The sequence below is a fragment of the Humulus lupulus genome, chromosome 5, assembly GCF_963169125.1.
Source record: "Humulus lupulus chromosome 5, drHumLupu1.1, whole genome shotgun sequence".
Lineage (NCBI taxonomy): Eukaryota > Viridiplantae > Streptophyta > Magnoliopsida > Rosales > Cannabaceae > Humulus > Humulus lupulus.
The window spans coordinates 47,152,698-47,173,128 of NC_084797.1; positions in this window are offsets into that span (position 1 = coordinate 47,152,698).

Here is a 20,431-nt window from a genome sequence, read left to right on the forward strand (position 1 = left end):
CATTCCCAGAGTGTACTTGATGCAAGAGGCTCCATATTGGGGAATGTTGGGTGAAAGACCTTTGTTTGCGACAATGTGGGGTATTTGAAGAATGACTGCCCGAGAGTCAGAAAGGAAAAGCCGAAGAAGGTGGACAGCCTGACGCCAGCTCGGGTGTTCACCATGACCCAGGCAGAGGCCGAGGCCGAGGCTAATCCCTTGGTGGTTATAGGTCAGCTTTCTAGTGTTGGAACCTTCTATACTGTTTTGATTTATTTAGGAGCTACGCACTCTTTTGTTGCTAGTATGATTATAGATGGATTGTGTAGACCATGTGACTTCTATCTTGTGGGATTCGGTACTATGCTGCCTAATGAGGAGTTAGTGGTTTCCAAGAGATGGGTTAGATCATTACCAGTTACAGTGGATGGCAGGGAATTATCAGTTGACTTGGTAGAATTGGTAATTAATTATTTTGATATAATTCTGGGTATGGATTGGTTAGAGAAGTATGGGGCAACGATAGATTGCAAGAAGAACATGGTAACCTTTGAGCCTGAAGATGAGGACCCCTTAGTATTCTTTGGCACTATGTATGGACGCCAATACCTATGATATATGTACTTAGAGCTAAAGACCTATTGTAGGGGGGATGCATAGGATTCTTAGCTAGTGTGGTGGACACCACTCAGGTCATGCCAGTGGGACCAGAACAGACCCGATTAGTCTGTGAGTTTCTGGACGTGTTTCCAGAGGATCTCCCAGGGTTATCTCCACATAGGGAAATTGAGTTTGTGATTGAATTGGCGCCAGGAACAGAGCCAATATCTAGGGCACCTTATAGGATGGCTCTAGCTGAGCTGAAGGAACTAATGGTTCAACTACAGGAGTGGCTAGACTTGGGTTTTATCAGGCTCAGTTTTCCGCCATCGGGTGCACCAGTTCTCTTTGTGAAGAAAAAGGACGGTTCTCTGAGGATGTGTATCAATTACAGAGAACTGAACAAGTTGACTATCAAGAACAAATATCCACTGCCAAGAATTGATGATTTGTTTGACCAGTTGCAAGGTAGAATGATATTATCTCTGGTTATCACTAGCTGAGGATCAGAGAGAAGGATATACCAAAGATAGCTTTTCGTACCAGGTACGGGCATTATGAGTTTTTGGTGATGTCATTATGGATCTAATGAACATGGTGTTCAAAGATTCCCTGAATCGTTTTGTGATCGTTTTTATTGATGATATATTGATATACTCTCAAATAGAGATAGAACACGAGTAGCACCTCAGATTGGTACACAGGTTGTATGCGAAATTCAAGAAATGTGAGTTCTGGCTGCCACAAGTGACTTTCTTAGGTCACATAGTCAGTAAGGATGGAATTAAGGTAGATCCAGTGAATATTGAGGTGGTTAGAGATTGGCCAAGACCAAAGAACGCTTCAGAGATCATGAGTTTCTTGGGATTGGCAGGGTATTACAGACGCTTTTTGGAGGGGTTTTCCAAGATTGCGTTATCACTAACTGAGTTAACACGCAAGAATCAGAAGTTCATATGGTAAAACAAATGAGAAGACAACTTCTAGAAGCTCAAGAAGAGTTTGATCACCGCTCCGGTTTTGAGCCTTCTTAAAGATCGGAACAAGTTTGTAGTTTATTGTCACGCCTTGAGGCAAGGTCTGGATTGTGTTCTTATGTGGACAGGGAAGGTAATTTCCTACGCATCGCATCAGTTGAAGGAGTATGAGCAGAGATACCCCACACATCACTTAGAACTTGTAGCGGTGGTTTTTGCACTGAAGTTGTGGCGACACTACTTGTATGGTGAGATGTGTGAGATATACAGTGACCACAATAGTTTAAAATACTTCTTCACCCAGAAGGATCTGAACATGAGGCAAATACGTTGGTTTGAGCTGGTCAAGGATTATGATTGTGAGATTCTCTATCACCCTGGGAAGTTCAACGTGGTAACAGATACCTTAAGCCAAAAGGGTCCGGGATAGTTATATAGTGCTAGGCAGATATCAAGGAAGTTGGCTGACGATATGGCTAAAGCAGGAATTGAGTTAGTGGTGGGCCAGCTAGCCAACATCACCCTACAGTCTACTGTTTTGGAGAGGATTAAGGAAAAGCAATTAGATGATCCACAGTTGGGGCAGATTAGAGGGAACGTCCTAGCTAGAGTAGCTAAGGACTATACGGTGTCAAGCATTGGCTTGGTGAGATACAAGGATCAGATTTGCGTTCCGATGGACACTGGGATAAGAAAGGAGATTTTGGATGAATCTCATACTACCCCTTATTCTCCACATCCGGCCACCACGAAGATGCACCAGGATCTGAAAGTTTTATATTGGTGGCCTCGGATGAAGAGGGACTTGATTGAGTATGTGGCAAGGCGCCTAACCTGTCAGCAGGTCAAGGCTAAGCATCAGAGGCCAACAGGGCTATTACATCCTCTGGATATCCCAGAGTGGAAGTGGGAGGACGTCACGATAGATTTCGTTGTAGGATTGCCTAGGAAAGTGAGCTAGCGTGATGCAATTCTAGTCATTGTGGATCGATATACGAGATCATCTCATTTTCTACCAGTGAGTAAGAATTACATGGTTGACCAATATGCAGATTTCTATGTGAGAGAGATAGTTCTCCTTCATGGGACTCCAAGGTCTATCGTGTCTGATAGGGACCCTATATTTACTTCCAACTTTTGGGGAAGTTTACAAAGAGCGATGGGTACACAGCTAAAGTTCAGTACAACTTATCATCCTCAGAACAATGGTTAGTCTGAGAGGACTATCCAGATATTGGAGGACATGCTGAGAGCATGTGTGTTGGAGTTTGGAGGGTCTTGGAGTAAATATTTGCCTCTAATAGAGTTTTCCTATAACATTAGCTACCAGTCTACTATTGGAACGGAACCTTATGAGATGTTGTATGGTAGGAAGTGCAAATCGCCCATTCACTGGGATGAGATGGGTGAAAGGAAATATTTGGGTCCTGAAGCAGTTCAAAGGACCACTGAGGCTATTGAGAAGATTAGAGCTTGGTTGCTCGCATCTCAGAGTAGATCGAAGAGCTATTCAGATCCAAAGCGGAGGAATGTGGAGATTTAGGTTGGAGACTATGTCTTCTTTAAGGTTTCACCCTTGAGAAAGGTGAAGAGGTTCAAGAAGAAGGACAAGTTGAGCCCTAGGTTTGTGGGTCCATTTGAGATCCTGGAGAGGATCGGTCAGATGGCATACAAGTTGGCCTTACCCCCTGCATTGTCTAGTCTGCATAATGTATTTCATATTTCCATGCTGAGGAAGTATGTGTCAGATGGGACTCATGCTCTGAGTTATGAGGATCTAGAACTGGAGGCAAACTTGTCCAATGAGGAGCAACCGATTTTGATTTTAGACCGGAAAGACAAGGTCCTAAGGAACAAGACTATACCTTTAGTTAAGGTATTATGGAGCAACAGCAAGGTCAAGGAAGCGACTTGGGAGCTGGAGGTAGATATGCAGACTCAGTATCCCAAGTTGTTCAGATAAAATTTTGAGGATGAAATTTCCGTAAGGATGGGATAGTTGTAACGTCCCAAAATTACCAAATAAGGCTTAGGGCCTTGATTAGGGGGACAAAATGGCAATATATGGAATATTATGTTTATTTGATATATTTGATTGTGATTATGTGAGTTATATGATAATATAACTAGTTATGCATGTTTAGGGATATTAAATGTGCATGTGGGCCCATTTCTTATTAAAAGGTCAACTTTCGTAATTTGACCCGTTATGGGCATAATTGTATCTATGTTCATATATGTGATATATGTGAGAGACCACATTATTATGTGGGTTTATTTGGGTTACTCAACACGAGACGATCCTAGGGTGCAAGTTAGCGAGAAAGTCACAACGGGACCCAATACCCGACTCGGGGTGAGTCAAGGGGTATTTTAAGTATTTTGCATTAAATTGGGTTATAAGGTAATGAGAATGAATAATTGAGTGTATATTTGGAGTTAGTGAGATTAGGAGGGAATACTGGGGATTTTGACCAATTTGCCCCAGAATGGTCCAATGACCGTTTATTTATGATTGTATGTCGATATGAGTAGATTATTACCCCTGTTTATGCACATGTTTACGTTTTCTTGCTGAGCCTTGACTCACGGGTGCTTTGTGGTGCAGGTAAGGGAAAAGGAAAGTTTGACCAGCCATGAGTTGGAGAGCTTTGTTGGAGGCATGTACATATATGGCTGCTCGTCCACCACGGCCGAGGATATCTCAGAGGAACTAGGGTTGTAGCCCTGATTTTGTCGCTTAGGTCGGTCGGCTGTAATTTTGATGTATATACACCTTTTCTAAAAGTTTGGTTGTAATATTTTGGGATCTCATGTATGTATGAAACTATTTAAATAAAATTGAACAGTTCCTTTGACTAAAAATTTTAACCCTAACCCTTGACATTAATCTTAGTTACACGTTTATAATCAAATGACTTGATTAGCAAGTCTGACACAATTTAAAATACACAGTGTAACGATGCTTGATTAGTAGGACGTTACACTAGGGCTGCAGCCGAGGTCAGGGTCGGGACCGGGGCCATGACTGGGGTCCAGTCGGGGTCTGGGGCCTGGGCTTGGGCCAGGGACGAGGTCGAGGCCAGGGGTTGGGTCAGGGTATTATCACCTATGGTATCGTTTAAAAATATTCATTTTAGTTAATATTGATTAATACAATATAATTTAATTACGTACCAAACATAATATAATTAAATACAACATTTTAATACAAGTGAATACCAAACATAATAGTATTGTATAAAACAAATATTATACAATACCATACAACATACCAAAAGTGTCCTAAAAAAGCCTAATTAGGCACTTGCATTTTGTTTTATGCATGTGTATGTTGACATTGTCAGTGTACTACTTTGTTCAAGTGTTTTTTTCCTTCGGCTGCCACGATAATAGTTTTACAATTTGAACGTGTTTCACCTAAAGTTAAATTGTATTGGGCTTAGCAAAGGACAACTTTTAACAAAGAAAAAGTCTACAAGTATTTACATTAATGAAACAGACAACATATAATGAGGAATTTGCTGGTACTACTACTTTACCTACTAATTATTTGACTCCATTTATTTTTATTCTCAAATAAGGGTTTCATATCTGTTATATTAACTGATATGTTATTTAAGTTTGATTGCAAAAAAACTTGAAAGAAGTTGGACAATATATATTGAGTGTCAGCTATATGAATACTAGAATCAAGTTTCTCTTATGTAATAAACTAAAGACAAATCCTTCTAATATATTCAAACAGCTTCGTGGATTCATGGTCACGCTTGATCCATAATACATATTGTGGAAATGAAACACTAATAAGATGTGGTGTGGCACCAGAAATTGAGCCTTCCGTTGGAAGATCAACACTTAATTTTTCCAATTTGGATTTACCTCATCAACAACGACAACATATTATCTCAGAGCAAGATGTTGGATCGTGGAATTGAACCAACATCTAATAATTCCTACCAATGGTTTAGTTTAATTTGTAGCATGATTCACATGAATCATGAATGAAGATGACTGATTATTATGATAAACCTAAAATGATCAATGTTTATTACAAAGAAATATTAACTAATTTGTAAAACAAATTAATATCTACATTTTGTGGTATGGACTGAAGAATGAAGTTTATGGTACTCAAACCACATTCAAAAGATCAAAGAATTTTAAAAAACACTGAAAAGCCAAGAAGAAATTTGTTTTTTAAAAAGATAGGGAAAGGAAAGAAATGTGAAACCAGGATATGCCACTTTAAAGGTCCTTCATTATCAAGATTTCTCCTTCCAGCTGCAATTTTCCCCTTCTAACCTTCAAAAACATGAACAAAAATCTCCTTATTCTTGAAAAGGGCCTCTCCAAAGCCTGGATACGGAACCTAATCCGCACTAAAAGTAAAAAAACAAAAAAAGGTGAAAAGAAAAGTCTACATATCGCATAATTCCTAAGCATATGCCATGGCTTCCAAGGTTTATTCCATAAACTGAGGCCAGAATTTTATTATATAAGGCTTTGTAATTTAATGCTTGAACACCAGAAAAGAAAAGCAGTAACACCAAGAATTGAGCTGGGGTCATCTATAAGCAAACCAGTTATAGGGCTTCTCTTTTTTGGCAAGTGTTGGTGATTTGACCTATATATATATATCATTAGTGTCAATATAATCCCCATACTTGCCAAAGGAGAGTTGCCCTATGACTAATTTAGCTTAATTAGCATAGGTCTACTTTCATGTGGCGTACTATTGAAAATTTTATGGTAAGTAATTAATCATGTCGCCAAAAAATACCTTGTTATTTTTCTCCATTGTGTTTTTGACTGTCATTGTTTATCAAAAACCTTATTGTGATCTCCTAGTAGTCTGTTTCATTCATGTCACACATGTTCGATCAATTTCGAAATTCAGAAAAAAGATCATGAATTTTTTCTCTATAAATTGGAGTGTAAACATTTCATTGAAAATAATCAAAGTGTAATACATAATATAAAAATAATGAAAAATCATTAATCCATACAAGTTCACCATCCACCTTGAGTGGATGCGTAGCTAATCAATGAGCGGCCATATAAGCCGAACGGGGAACATGAATTAAGAATGCCTTAGGAAAAATAGATAATAAACTTACTATATCCTCTAACAAAGACACTAACTCATTAACTGTAGAGTCCCAGAATATTTACTTAACTAGATAGTAGCAGTAGCAGTAGTATGTTAGATTCTGTGGATTTTGGTTCAAGTCGGGACTTAGTTGGAAACTCATAGCAATATTTATGAATTTTATAAGTTTAACCTATAGTATAAAATATTAATTATAACATAAGGTTTGATTAATATTGTTGGTCCTAGGTGTATTATTTATTATAACATAAAGTTTAGATAGAGCCAATAAGAATATGACACTTGTCATAAGCATGATTATTAGGGAATTAGAGTTTGTTATTTAGTTAAGAAATTTGTGGATTAGGTTGTTATTTAGATAATTAAATAGATTTTCTCGTAACTTTAGGTTACTGTAACTTCCGACCTATTTTTGACCCAATAATATTATGAATTTCGAAAAAATATTATTTCTATAAAGTTGTAGATACTTGAATTAGCTTTCTAACAATATAAAGATGGTCTAAATCGGAGTCCTACAACTCCAGTTATGTTCATTTTACTATAGGTGAGTTTAGAGTTGCGAGATTTAGGAAGTTAGAAGTTAGGATTCTATTTTTTTATTTTTTATTTTTTAATTTTTAAAACAAGCTTTGACTCCTTAGACCTACCTCTGAACAATTTGACCAAGTCCTAAGCCTTTGACTGACGAATATTCAAATATTTTCAATTAAATTCATTATTTTTATTCAAAGCCAAAAAGAAGATTTTTATTCCTAGAACTCTATAAATAGGACTTAGAACCCAGCTCTTCTCCTCACTCTTCAGTTGTGATCAGACTCCAAGGTATTAGTACTACCATAGAGTAATAAACACTTGGGTTGGGAAAAAGCTTTGCCATTCTTAAGCTTTATAAAATACTTGGGAAGTGAGGTTTAGTGTATTTCGGTATTGGAGTTAGACCAATCCATCAAGTCAACTAAGGTACTCCTATTCTTTAAGTCCAATTCTTTAAAACTCTTTAGTTTTCTTTAGTTCCTTTTATTCATATCCTAACTTTCGTTATTGGTTCTTGATTAGGTTCTTGAAACTTAAGTTCTTTCTTGGTAAGTTTCTTCTTGATGGTTTAGTTTCCACATTCATTCTTTATTTTTTAGAAATACTCACCATTTGTATTGTTGATTTTATGAGTGTTCCAAATCCCGTCCTTGTTCTCATATCTCGGTGTTGGTAAGGAAAATATGATAGATTTTATGTGCTTATATGTTATGTTATGTTTATGTTATGTTTTGATATGTTATGTTATATGTTTATGCTATGATATGTATATGTATGATATGTTTTAGTTCTTGGTATATGTTTTGTTTAGATAACAAGCATATAATTTGTTTAGATAACAAATAACTTGTTTAGATAACAAGTCCCAATAGTATATTCCTCTGGCATATGATTTGTTTAGATAACAAGCCCCATAAATTTATATGACTTGTTTAGATAACTAGCCCTGTAGAATTATGGGCATATGATTGCCTAGCTAGCAAGCCCCAAGATGTATGATGGTCATTATAATAGATGTTTTTGTAGCCATATGTTTTATAGTGTATGCTTATGATATATGATATATGTTTTAGATAGTCTTATGTTCTTTTATAGTATTTGATGTAGTCTTATGCTTATGTTTACGATGTATGTTTTGTTTTTAGTAGATTTTCTTTGCTGGGCATTAGGCTCATTCCTTTATTTTAGTGTGATTCAGGAAAATGATTATGGAGGTGGAAGGATTCTTGGTAGCATGGCATGTGTGTCGAGGATGAATGGAATGGATGGGCTGCGTGTTGATCGAGGATGACATTTATTTTATTCTTTTGAAATATGTCTCTTTTGTAATTCCGCATTCAACGTTTTTTTGAACTTGTTTTTAAAGCTATGTTTTATGTTTTGTAAACAATGGGATCCCATACTATATCACATTATATTTTACATTTTTAATAAAGACATGATATTTCTTATATTTTGGGTATTCAATAAAGGCATGTTATTTCTTATGATTGTATCGAAATTGTAGCTATGTCTAGTAGTTTTAATTGTCCAAGATCTTAGAAATAGCTGGGTCATTACAGGTGGTATCAGAGCAACAATCCATTTGCATGAAGTTCTCCTTGATACACATGCTCAAGCTCCGAATCTAACTGCCAATGTAAGTGATTATGTTATAGTTGTTATGATTATGTGTTTAGTTAACGTTTTAGCCCTTATGTTTTCATATAAGAATATTTGTAAATTAGTTTATTTTTCGTTATTTATTTTATTTATTATCTTTGCATTGATGATTGTATATAGTGAAAACCTTTTTCCAAATTAATATCATTGTTATTTTTTTAATGACATGTATGAGTTTGATTTTCCTTTTACAATCATAATAAATAATGACCAAGTTCGGTGAGGGTGGATACGAATCAATGAACCGGGTTCTAAATTGAGAGTTAGGGGGCCATAGTAGAGGGAACGACTTTAGTGATCCCAACCCTCCCTCAATATGGTTAACTTTGGAACAACGATGAGTTTTGAGCCTGAGAATTAAGTCATATAGGATGATTAGAAACAAACTTAGAGAATAATAAAGATGGCTTATTTTTTTCTAAGTATAGAAACACACCCTAAATAAAAGAAGGCTTATAAAACTCTTCATAAGAAGTCATAATTAATAGGTCCAAGTTATGTTTGCTTAGAATAAGTTTTGCCTTAGAGCTTATTAGGGTAAGTTCCAATATGTTTTCTCGACTATTAGAATTTTGCTGAGGATGTCGCTCACAAGGTCTGCACGCACAAACGCCAATGCCTTAAGCGTCGCTCCTGAAACTTATGAAGCCCCTACAGTTCGCAGAAGGAGGCGTGCAACCAATGTTGCTGCTAATGAAAGAGTGTCGCCACTGTCGGTTGAAAACACTACAGAAGTTGCAAGACTGCAACAGCAAGTGGAGGAATTACTACAGCAACAGCGACAACAAACTCAGCCTCCACCTCCGTCGCAACCACAACCTCAGCAAGTGGATCAAGTACCCCATCAAGTAGGTCCTTATGGGGGATGGCCAATGGCGAACCATGCGCCATACCTAGCTCAGCAAATGGAGCCAATCTATGAGCGGTTTCGTAAGCAACATGCTCCAAACTTTGAAGGGACAACAGACCCCTTTGAGGCAGAAGAATGTCTTGGAAATGTAGAGCCGATCCTAGCGCATATGAATCTCGGCAATGCGGACCGCGTATCCTGCGTTTCATCTCTGGTTAAGAAGGATGATAGAATAAGGTGGGACTTAGTTTAGCAGACTAACGATGTCCCCACCATGACATATACAATATTTGTGGAGTTGTTCCACAAAAAGTACTACAATTCGGCAGTCATCGCTTCAAGGGCCGAGGAGTTCGCTGGTCTGAAGCAAGAGAGTTTATCAGTAGTAGAGTATGCTTGGCAGTTTGACTGATTAGCAAAGTTTTCACCAGAAATGGTTCCAGCTGACTTTCTAAGGGTGACCAAGTTCGTTAGAGGACTTAGATCAAAGATTGAGCTAGGAGTTAAGCTAGCAAACCCGGGAAATACTACCTATGTCGATGTTCTAGAAATGGCAATAGAAGTAGAAAGGCTTCAGGCGAATGTTAGTAAGGAGAAGGGTAGTAAGCTTGAGCCTAAACAACATGGTCAACCTTAGAATGGTCGGAACAACCACAACAATAGCCGTCAGCATAGCAATAGTAATATTAATGGTCAGAAGAGAAGGCATCCAGATGATAAGCAGGCCAATGGTGATAAAAGAGCACAAACAAATCATGGAGGCAATAAGTCGGGTTATGTAGAATACCCGCAATGCTCTAAGTGTCAAAAGAAACATCTTGGGGAATATCATGCAATCATCAAGGGATGCTTCAACTGTGGTCAGGAAGGTCACAGAAGGAGGTAGTGTCCCCAGCTCAAGAAAGAGGAGAAAATGGACAATACAATGGTTCCTGCCAGGGTATTTGCTTTAACCCAAGGAGAAGCTGATGCTAGTAATAAATTGGTTACAGGTTAGATTTCTATCCTCAATAATGTGTGTTCTATATTATTTGATTCGAGAGCAATATACTCGTGTATCTCGTTAGGAATGATAGAGAAATTAGACAAACCTTGTAGAACTAGGTTTGTGACATAGTTGTCTTCAGGTAAAATAGTCCTATCATTACGGATAGTACGAGGCGTACCAATCAAAATCGATGACGTAGAACTAGAAGGAGACCTGATAGTGCTGGAAATCAAAGACTTCGACATGATATTAGGCATGGACGGGCTAGCAAGGCATGGCGTAACCATCGATAGCAGACATAAGCAAGTGATGTTCAAGACTCCTGACGGTCAGAATTGATGCTATATGGGAAAAGTTTTAGGACTACATACACCGCTTATTTCATCTCTTAAAGCTCAGAGGATGATAGAAAAAGGATGTCACGCATTCTTAGCCAATGTTACGGATGTGGTAAAGGAAACACCATTAAAAGTTGGAGACTTCCACATTGTAACGGAATTCCTAGAGGTATTTCCTGGCAACTAGCAGGATTTCCGCTGACACGGGAGATAGACTTCACAATTAAACTAGTACCAGGCACCGAGCCATTCGCTATGGAGAGCACCGGTTCTATTTGTGAAGAAGAAGGATGGAAGTATGCATATAAGTATAGATTATCGCGAGCTGAATAAGGTGACAATTAACAATAAGTACCCGCTACCCCGACTTGACGACTTGTTTGATCAACTTCGAGGGGCAACCATGTTTTCAAATATTGATCTACGGACCGGGTATCACAGCTCAAAGTACGGGAAGAGGATAATCCCAAGACGGCTTTTAGAACTCATTATGCACATTACGAGTTTCTAGTTATGTCTTTTGGTCTTACCAACGCTCTAGCCGCGTTTATGGATTTAATGAATAAGGTCTTTATGGATTATTTCGACGAATTCTTCGTAGTGTTCATCGACGATATCATGGTGTACTCAAAGGATGAAGTCTGAGGAACATTTAAGGTTGATATTGTTACGACTAAAGGAGAATCAACTTTACGCCAAGTTCAAAAAGTGTGAAATTTGGCTTTCGCAAGTAACGTTCCTCGGGCACATAGTATCCAATGAAGGAGTTGCAGTAGACCCATCTAAGGTAGAGGCTGTAAAGGATTGGCCAAGACCAAAGAACGCGTCTGAGGTAAGAAGTTTTCTAGTATTAACAGGTTATTATCAGAGGTTTGTAGAGGGTTTTTCTAAGATAGCCACTCCGTTTACCAACCTAACCCGGAAACAGCAGAGGTTCAACTGAACTGATAAGTGTGAAGAGAGTTTCCAGTTGCTTAAGGATATGCTCAACACCAGTACTTTATGTACCGACACCCACTGATAAGTTTGTAGTCTATTACGATGCGTCAAAGCAAGGATTGGGTTTTGTGTTGATGCAGAATGATAAGGTGATAGCCTACGCCTCAAGGCAAACATAGTTGCTGATGCGCAAAGTAGGAAGAGCTATGGAAGTCTAGCATCATTAGCTGGAATAAAAAAGTTGCTACAGCAGGAGCTGATCAATGCTGGAATAGAAGTAGTGATTGGTAACCTGACTAACTTGTCCATCTAGTCAAGCCTGTTAGAAGACATACTGATTGGGCAAGGACATGATGACACATTAGTAGCACATATGGATGCAGTTAGAGAAAGGAAGGCCACAGATTTCCTAATATCTAGTTAGGGGTTATTAAGATACAAGGACTGGGTATGCATGCCAAATGATCAAGGGATTAAGATGAAGACTTTAGAAGAAGCGCACAATACCCCATACTTAGTTCACCCAGGGTCGACCAAGATGACTCACGACCTTAAGTATTATATTGGTGGCCAGGAATGAAGAAAGATATAGTGGAGTATGTGTTTAAATGCTTGGTATGCCAACAAGTGAAAGCAAAACATCAACGACCTGCGAGCTTATTGCAAGCACTTAGCATTCCAGAATGGAAATGGGATGATATAGCCATAGATTTCATGACGGGTTTGCCACGAACAAGTAAGCAGCATCATTCGGCTTGGATAGTAATAGATAGATTAACGAAGTCAGTTCATTTCCTGTCTGTTAAGACTTCGTACACAGTAGATCAATACGCATACGTTTAAGTCCAAGAAATAGTACAACTGCATAGAATCTCTAAGACAATAGTATTCGATAAAGGATCGGTGTTTACATCGAGATCTTGGAGTAAGTATTTGCCGCTGATAGAATTTTCCTACAACAATAGCTACCAATCAACAATCGGGATGGCACCCTACAAGCTACTTTATGGAAGAAGGGTCGATCGTCGTTGCATTAGGACGAGGTAGGAGAAAGGCAACTACTTGGACCTGAAGTTGTTAGAGGAGCTAAGGATGTAGTAGCGCTGATTAGAAAGCATATTCTCACTGCTCAAAGCCTTTAGAAAAGTTATGCGGATGCCAAGTGGTGTGATGTGGAATTCAAAGTCAGAGATCAAGTCTTCTTAAGGATATCTCCTATGAAAGGTGTGAAGCGATTCGAGAAGAAAGGCAAGCTTAGTCCCAGGTTTATAGGTCCTTTTGAGATATTGGACAAAGTGGGAGCAGTTGCATATAGATTATCCCTACCGCCAGCTCTAACAAATAGTCACAATGTGTTCCACATCTCGCTGCTGCGTAGATATGTGTCAGACCTATCTCACATCCTCAAATATGATATGATAGCACTCCAGAAAGACTTGATTTATGAGGAACGACCGGTTAGCATCCTAGATAGAATGATGAAAGAATTACGGTCTAAGATTTTTCCGATAGTCAAGGTCCTATGGAGTAATAGTTCTGAACGGGAGGCAATGTGGGAGTTGGAGGAAGATATGTTAACCCAGTATCCGGAATTATTTGATAAGTAAATTTCAGGGACGAAATTATTTTTAGTGGGGGAGAATTGTAGAGTCCCAGAATATATACTTAACTAGCTAGATAGTAGTAGTAGTAGTAGTAGTAGTAGTAGTAGTAGTAGTAGTAGTAGTAGTAGTAGTAGTAGTAGTAGTAGTAGTAGTAGTAGTAGTAGTAGTAGTAGTAGTAGTAGTAGTAGTAGTAGTAGTAGTAGTAGTAGTAGTAGTAGTAGTAGTAGTTAGTAGTAGTTTGTTGTATGTTAGATTCCGTGCATTTTGGTTCATGTCGGGACTTAGATGGAAACTCATAGCAATAGTTATGAATTTATATGTTTAACCTATAGTTTAAGAATATTAATTATAACATAAGGTTTGATTAATATTGCTGGTCCTAGGTGTATTATTTATTATAACCTAAGGTTTAGATAGAGCCAATAAGAATATGACACTTGTCATAAGCATGATTAATAGGGAATTAGAGTATGTTATTTTGTTAAGATTTTTGTGGATTAGGTTGTTATTTAGATAATTAAATAGATTTTCCCGTAACTTTAGGGTACTGTACATTCCGACCTATTTTTCACACAATTATATTATGAATTTCGAAAAATAGTATTTCTAGAAAGTTGTAGATATTTAAATTAGCTTTCTAACAGTATAAAGATAGTCTAAATTGGAGTCCTATATCTCCAGTTATATTGATTTTACTACAGGTGAATTTAGAGTTACAAGATTTAGGAAGTTAGAAGTTAGGATCCTATTTTTTAATTTTTAATTTTTTAATTTTTAAAACAAGCTTTCACTCCTTAGACCTACCTCTGAACAATTTGACAAAGTCCTAAGCCTTTGACTGACGAATATTAAAATATTTTCAATTAAATTCATTATTTTTATTCAAAGCCAAAAAGAAGATTTTTATTCCTAGAACTCTATAAATAGGACTTAGAACCCAGCCTTTCTCCTCACTCTTCAGCTGTGATCAGACTCCTAGGTACTAGTACTACCATAGAGTGATAAACACTTGGGTTGGAGAAAAGCTTTGCCATTCTTAAGCTTTATAAAATACTTGGGAAGTGAGGTTTAGTGTATTTCGGTATTGGAGTTAGACCAATCCATCAAGTCAACTAAGGTACTCCTATTATTTAAGTCCAATTCTTTAAAACTCTTTAGTTTTCTTTAGTTCCTTTTATTCAGATCCTAACTTTCGTTATTGGTTCTTGATTAGGTTCTGGAAACTTAAGTTCTTTCTTGGTAAGTTTCTTCTTGATGGTTTAGTTTCCACATTCATTCTTTATTCTTTAGAATTACTCACCATTTGTATTGTTGGTTTTAGGAGTGTTTCAAATCTCGTCCTTGTTCTCATATCCCGGTGTTGGTAAGGAAAATATGATAGATTTTATGTGCTTATATGTTATATTATGTTTATTGATAACTCTACAAAATAGAGTTATTTTACCACTTTTTATGTGCTAATTGTTGCTTAATTCTTGAGTTTTTAATTGATTTATTAAGTTTTTAAGTAATTTTGAATTTATTAGTCTTATTTTAATTTTATATATTTTTGTGTGTTTTTATAGTTATTTTGTTGTAATATATTGTAGTTTAATTATTTGAATTATTGTAGTTTAATTTGTGGTAAAAAAATGTTATATTTTGAGCTTAAATGTTTAAGTAAATTAAATTTTAATTAATATTTTCATGAAACTTTTGTTGTATATTTTATTATTGAAAATATTTAGTTTTAATTTAATTTATGTTTATTTTTTGTAGAAAATTTGTTGCATGTTTTTGCTCTTGAAAAAGCAAGAAAAAGGTTAGAATTATGGCAATTTTGAAGAGAAAAGAAAAAAAATGGCACATGCTCCTTCCCAGCCGTTGGGCCTGCTTCCAAAGCCCAGCCCATGCTCAATTCACCCATGAGGAGCTCACCAATACCACCAATTCACACATCAGCCACGTTGAACTCCTTCACAGCCTCCTCATCACTTCAGCAATTCAGCATCATCATCCAAGCATCAACCAAGCCCAGACCCACGCTTGCTTCAAATGAGTCCTCCCAGCCATTAACGCCTCTTCCACTAGCAGCCTGCCTCAGCTGCTCCCAACGCCAGGCATAGCAGCCACTTTGCCTAGCACCCCATGCATGCCATTTTGTATCTTGAGCCCATAAATTGTCCAAAAGCACATTTGTCCCCTATGACAAAAATACCACTTTTTACTCACTTTCTACACATTTTACCCCAAAACATAATTATTATACCCTATAATTTACCTCTATTTGCCATATTATAATTAATTCAATTAATTTAATCAATTTAATTAATTTGAATTGATTATTTTAATATCATTTTTTGGCTATAAATAAGGGAGTTTGGTGTCATATTTCAAAAGGAGGTTACTATACCATAATTTCTACACATTCAAAACCTCTCAATTTTCTTCTTCTTCTTCTTTTTATTATTTTCTATGTATTTTTAGAGGAAATTTTGGAGGTTTCTCCTCCAAATTTTCCTATTTATGTTTGTAATTTTTAGTGTGTATTTGTTATTCTAGTTATGTGTTTCTAATCTTTTTAAGATTATTAAGGTGATGATGAAACATTTTGTAACTAGATAGTGTTTATTTTGTATGTTGATTTCCCATTTTGTGCAACAAAGTTTATGGAATTTTCTTCTTCAAATGTCTTCTTTCATCTTAAATATCATGTATTTTGGATTGTTAGCACATATTTACACTTTGTTCTTCATTAGTGCTAAAACATAATATTCTTTGTGTAAGATGTGTCATTAAATTGTACACATCCATGCTTAGAACAAAAATATTATGTTTTGCCTTATAAATAATGTTCATTGATTTATTTGTTATTTCATTAGATTGATTTACACTAAATGCTTTGAGATTATAATTTTGAAAAGTGACGAAAAATCCTATCTTTTTAGAAGTAATTTGTGCTTAAAATTATAAATCTATTTAGAAAATGATAGTTTAAATTATTTTAACTATCACTAAAACTTGGGAATCAATATACTAATAAATATTATTAAACTTATATTTTGTGGATTTTAATCCTTAATAATCTTATTTTACCATCTTCATTTCTATTATTAATTTATATTTATATATATTGTCTTTTATTTATTTATATATATTGTCTTTAATTTCTATACTATTGTCTTTTATTTTATTTTTATTATACAAAAATCACATCAATCTTTGGAGCTAGGTTAGAATTTATTACTTTTGATTTAAAATAGTTTCATTTTCGATTTTAGACAACTCCTTTGGGTTCGACATCCTTGCTTACGATCACTATTCTATATGGACGATTCGTGCGCTTGCGATATATAAATTTTTAAACATACCCGTTTTGGGTCCATCATTTATGTTATGTTATGTTATGTTATGATATGTTATGTTATATGTTTATGCTATGATATGTATATGTATGATATGTTTTAGTTCTTGGGTATATGTTTTGTTTAGATAACAAGCATATAATTTGTTTAGATAACAAAGAACTTGTTTAGATAACAAGTCTCAATAGTATATTCCTTGGGCATATGATTTGTTTAGATAACAAGCCCCGTAAATTAATATGACTTGTTTAGATAACTAGCCCTGTAGAATTATGGGCATATGATTGCCTAGCTAGCAAGCCTCAAGATGTATGATGGCCATTGTAATAGATTTTTTTGTAGCCATATATTTTATAGTGTATGCTTTTGATATATAATATATGTTTTAGATAGTCTTATGTTCTTTTATAGTATTTGATGTAGTCTTATGCTTATGTTTACGATGTATGTTTTGTTTTTAGTATATTTTCCTTGCTGGGCATTAGGCTCATTCCTTTATTTTTGTGTGATGCAAGAAAATGATTATGGAGGCGGAAGGATTCTTGGTAGCATGGCATGTGTGTTGAGGATGAATGGAATGGATGGGTTGCGTGTCGATCCAGGATGACGTTTATTTTAGTCTTTTGAAATATGTCTCTTTTGTAATTCTGCATTCAACTTTTTTTTTTAACTTGTTTTTAAAGCTATGTTTTATGTTTTGTAAATAATGGGATCCCATACTATATCACATTATATTTTACATTTTTAATAAAGACATGCTATTTCTTATATTTTGGGTTTTTAATAAAGGCATGTTATTTCTTATGTTTGTATCGAAATAGTAGCTATGTCTAGTAGTTTTAATGGTCCAATGTCTTAGAAATAGCTGGGTCATTACATTAACATACAAGGATCTCTTAGAGAAAGCAGAGACTAAAGTCAAACAATCAGTCTCTATGACATATAATGGTAACCCAAACAGAAAAGACTAGTCTAAAGCCACCATCAAAGCTAATGCTTCTGCCGGGATGATAGAGATGCGCCCTACAAAATATGCTATAGCACTCAATGAGAACATACAAACACTGCGACAAAAAAGACTTTTTAGGACTAGCATTGCGTGTCCTACAAAAGTTTTAAGGACTAGTGGGGCGCGAGTTCTCTAATTGAGAGCCTTAAAAACTGAGGTTTTTAGGACTCGCGTTGAGAGTCCTAAAAGAATGTTTTTAGGACTCACGAGTGCCTTTAAGTAAATTTTTAGGACTCGCAACATGTTTAGACCTAAAAAATCGGGTTGAGTGCCTTGCGAGTCCTAAATGATCCCATTGAGTGTCTTTAAATTAAGATTTTAGGACTCATTTTGCATGCCCTTAAAAGTAAATTTAAAAAAAAAAAAAAAAGTAGCTACAATTTTTATTTTGATTTAAAAAAAATATATCCTTTTGAGAGTCCAAAAAGTATTATATATGTTAGATTTCTAAAATTTTCAAAAGAAAATACAACAAAATAATTTTTTATTAATTACTCAAAAATATAATTTCAATATTTAGTCTACTCGACTTACAAAATCATATTACATGATAGTTTATACTACAGTCAAATTCTATCATCCCCAAATATTAAACAAGAAATGTATACAAAGTTAGTGCAATATATTTTTTATTCTAAAAACTTCAACTACCAATGTTGTCTAGTATTGTGCCAAAGAAACGCATCTCAATATGGACCTACACATTACAAAAAAGTTATTTAATTATTAGGTTCATCAAACTTTTCAAAAGTTTGCTTAGAAACAATCAATCCATTGCAAGCTGATAATTAATATTAGAATATTGTATTTATAAAAAATAATATACCTTTAGAAAATAAGCACGTCCAAAAGATCAAGGAAATTTGGGATAAGAAATATGTTTCAAGAGAGCTAGCCACACTTGTATTTGTTTACAAATTTCCATATTTTTTAATGATTAAATTTTAATCCTCATGCAACTAGATATAAATTATTAAGAGAAATACAAATTCATTTGAATTAAGACTGAAAAATGATTGTTTTAAACTTAAGATATAATGTACTAATCAAAAGATCAATTACATATATCCAATATAAAAGAAATTTAAGTGCAAAACGTTAAAAATAGATGTCAATCTGCATAATGTCTAGAATTACCATTGGAGTTTGGAGAGATATTTAGTTACTCACACATACTAATTAACCTATAGACAGTCCACATGCTATGAAGAAATAATTTCAAACCAACATTTAAATCCCAAAGAACTTTGAGTGTCACATCTCTAGAAAAAAAATACTGCAATTTCATAAAAAACTAGTGTTGAAAGTCCTTACCAAAGACAAATTATAGCTTTTGCCACACTAAGCTATTTTCTATATCAAGCGACAAACATGACAGATTTCAGAGAAATAATCCTAAACAAAAGCGGGGAGACGATTATACTAAACATTTATAGGAGAATAAAGATTATTATACAAGAGATGATCTATAGTAATGCAACACACACATTTACCAAGCTACATAGCAAAACAAACATACATGTGCATTTGAAAGTTGTCATCTTACTCCAGATGGTTATTGCTTTTCTTGCTCCAAAACCAAATGTTCCATTCTGTCAACTACCTAGCTTCATAAAGAAATAATTGTCTTCAAAGAATTAATCATGCATAAGTTTTTGTATTATCAATATATATATTTCATATGTATACTTAGTAACTATGTATAAAGAGAAGTTATAATTATATAATATTACTACACTAATAGTTTTGATTAAACAAAGCTTTCAAATGTGTACGTAAGTAAGAATGGAATGATATATATTATACATGTCGACACATGAATGAAGAGTTAAGTTTTTTACTATATAATATTTCCAAGGAAAAGAAAAAAAAAAGTGCATAGTTAGTCATGTGGCCCAAAAATATATATAATATAATTAAGTCAAGCAATTTAGAATTAAAAACTAGCTAACACTTTTCAAAAGGTAGCTAACACTTTCATTTTTTTGTTGACTAATATTATATTTCAATAAGAAAATAAAACTAAAAACAAACAATTTTTTTTAGATTAAAAATATCTCCAAAGACAAAAAGAGAATAAAATATGAAGAATCATCCTTTCATATATCATTAGAATTAAACCAACCGCATAAAAAGATAACTCATAATATAACTATAGATTGTAATTAGTTAAAAAATACAAAGAAGTATCCTCAATCAATTACTATCTATTATAGCTAAAGATTGTAATTAGATTGTAATATCCATAAAGATTTGAAGAATTGGAAACAAAGAAACCTATCTAATATACATAATTACTCTAATTTTTGGATTTTTAGTAATACACACTCAACAATTGACCAAAATTTCATCTAACATAAACAAAATCAAATAAAAGGCTTACCCACTCAATATTAGAAAATAAGAGAGACTTCAATTAGAATTTAACAATAGTAGTGGGTTTTAACTAAACATAATTTTTTTTAGTGTTTTCTAGTAATTAAATATTTAT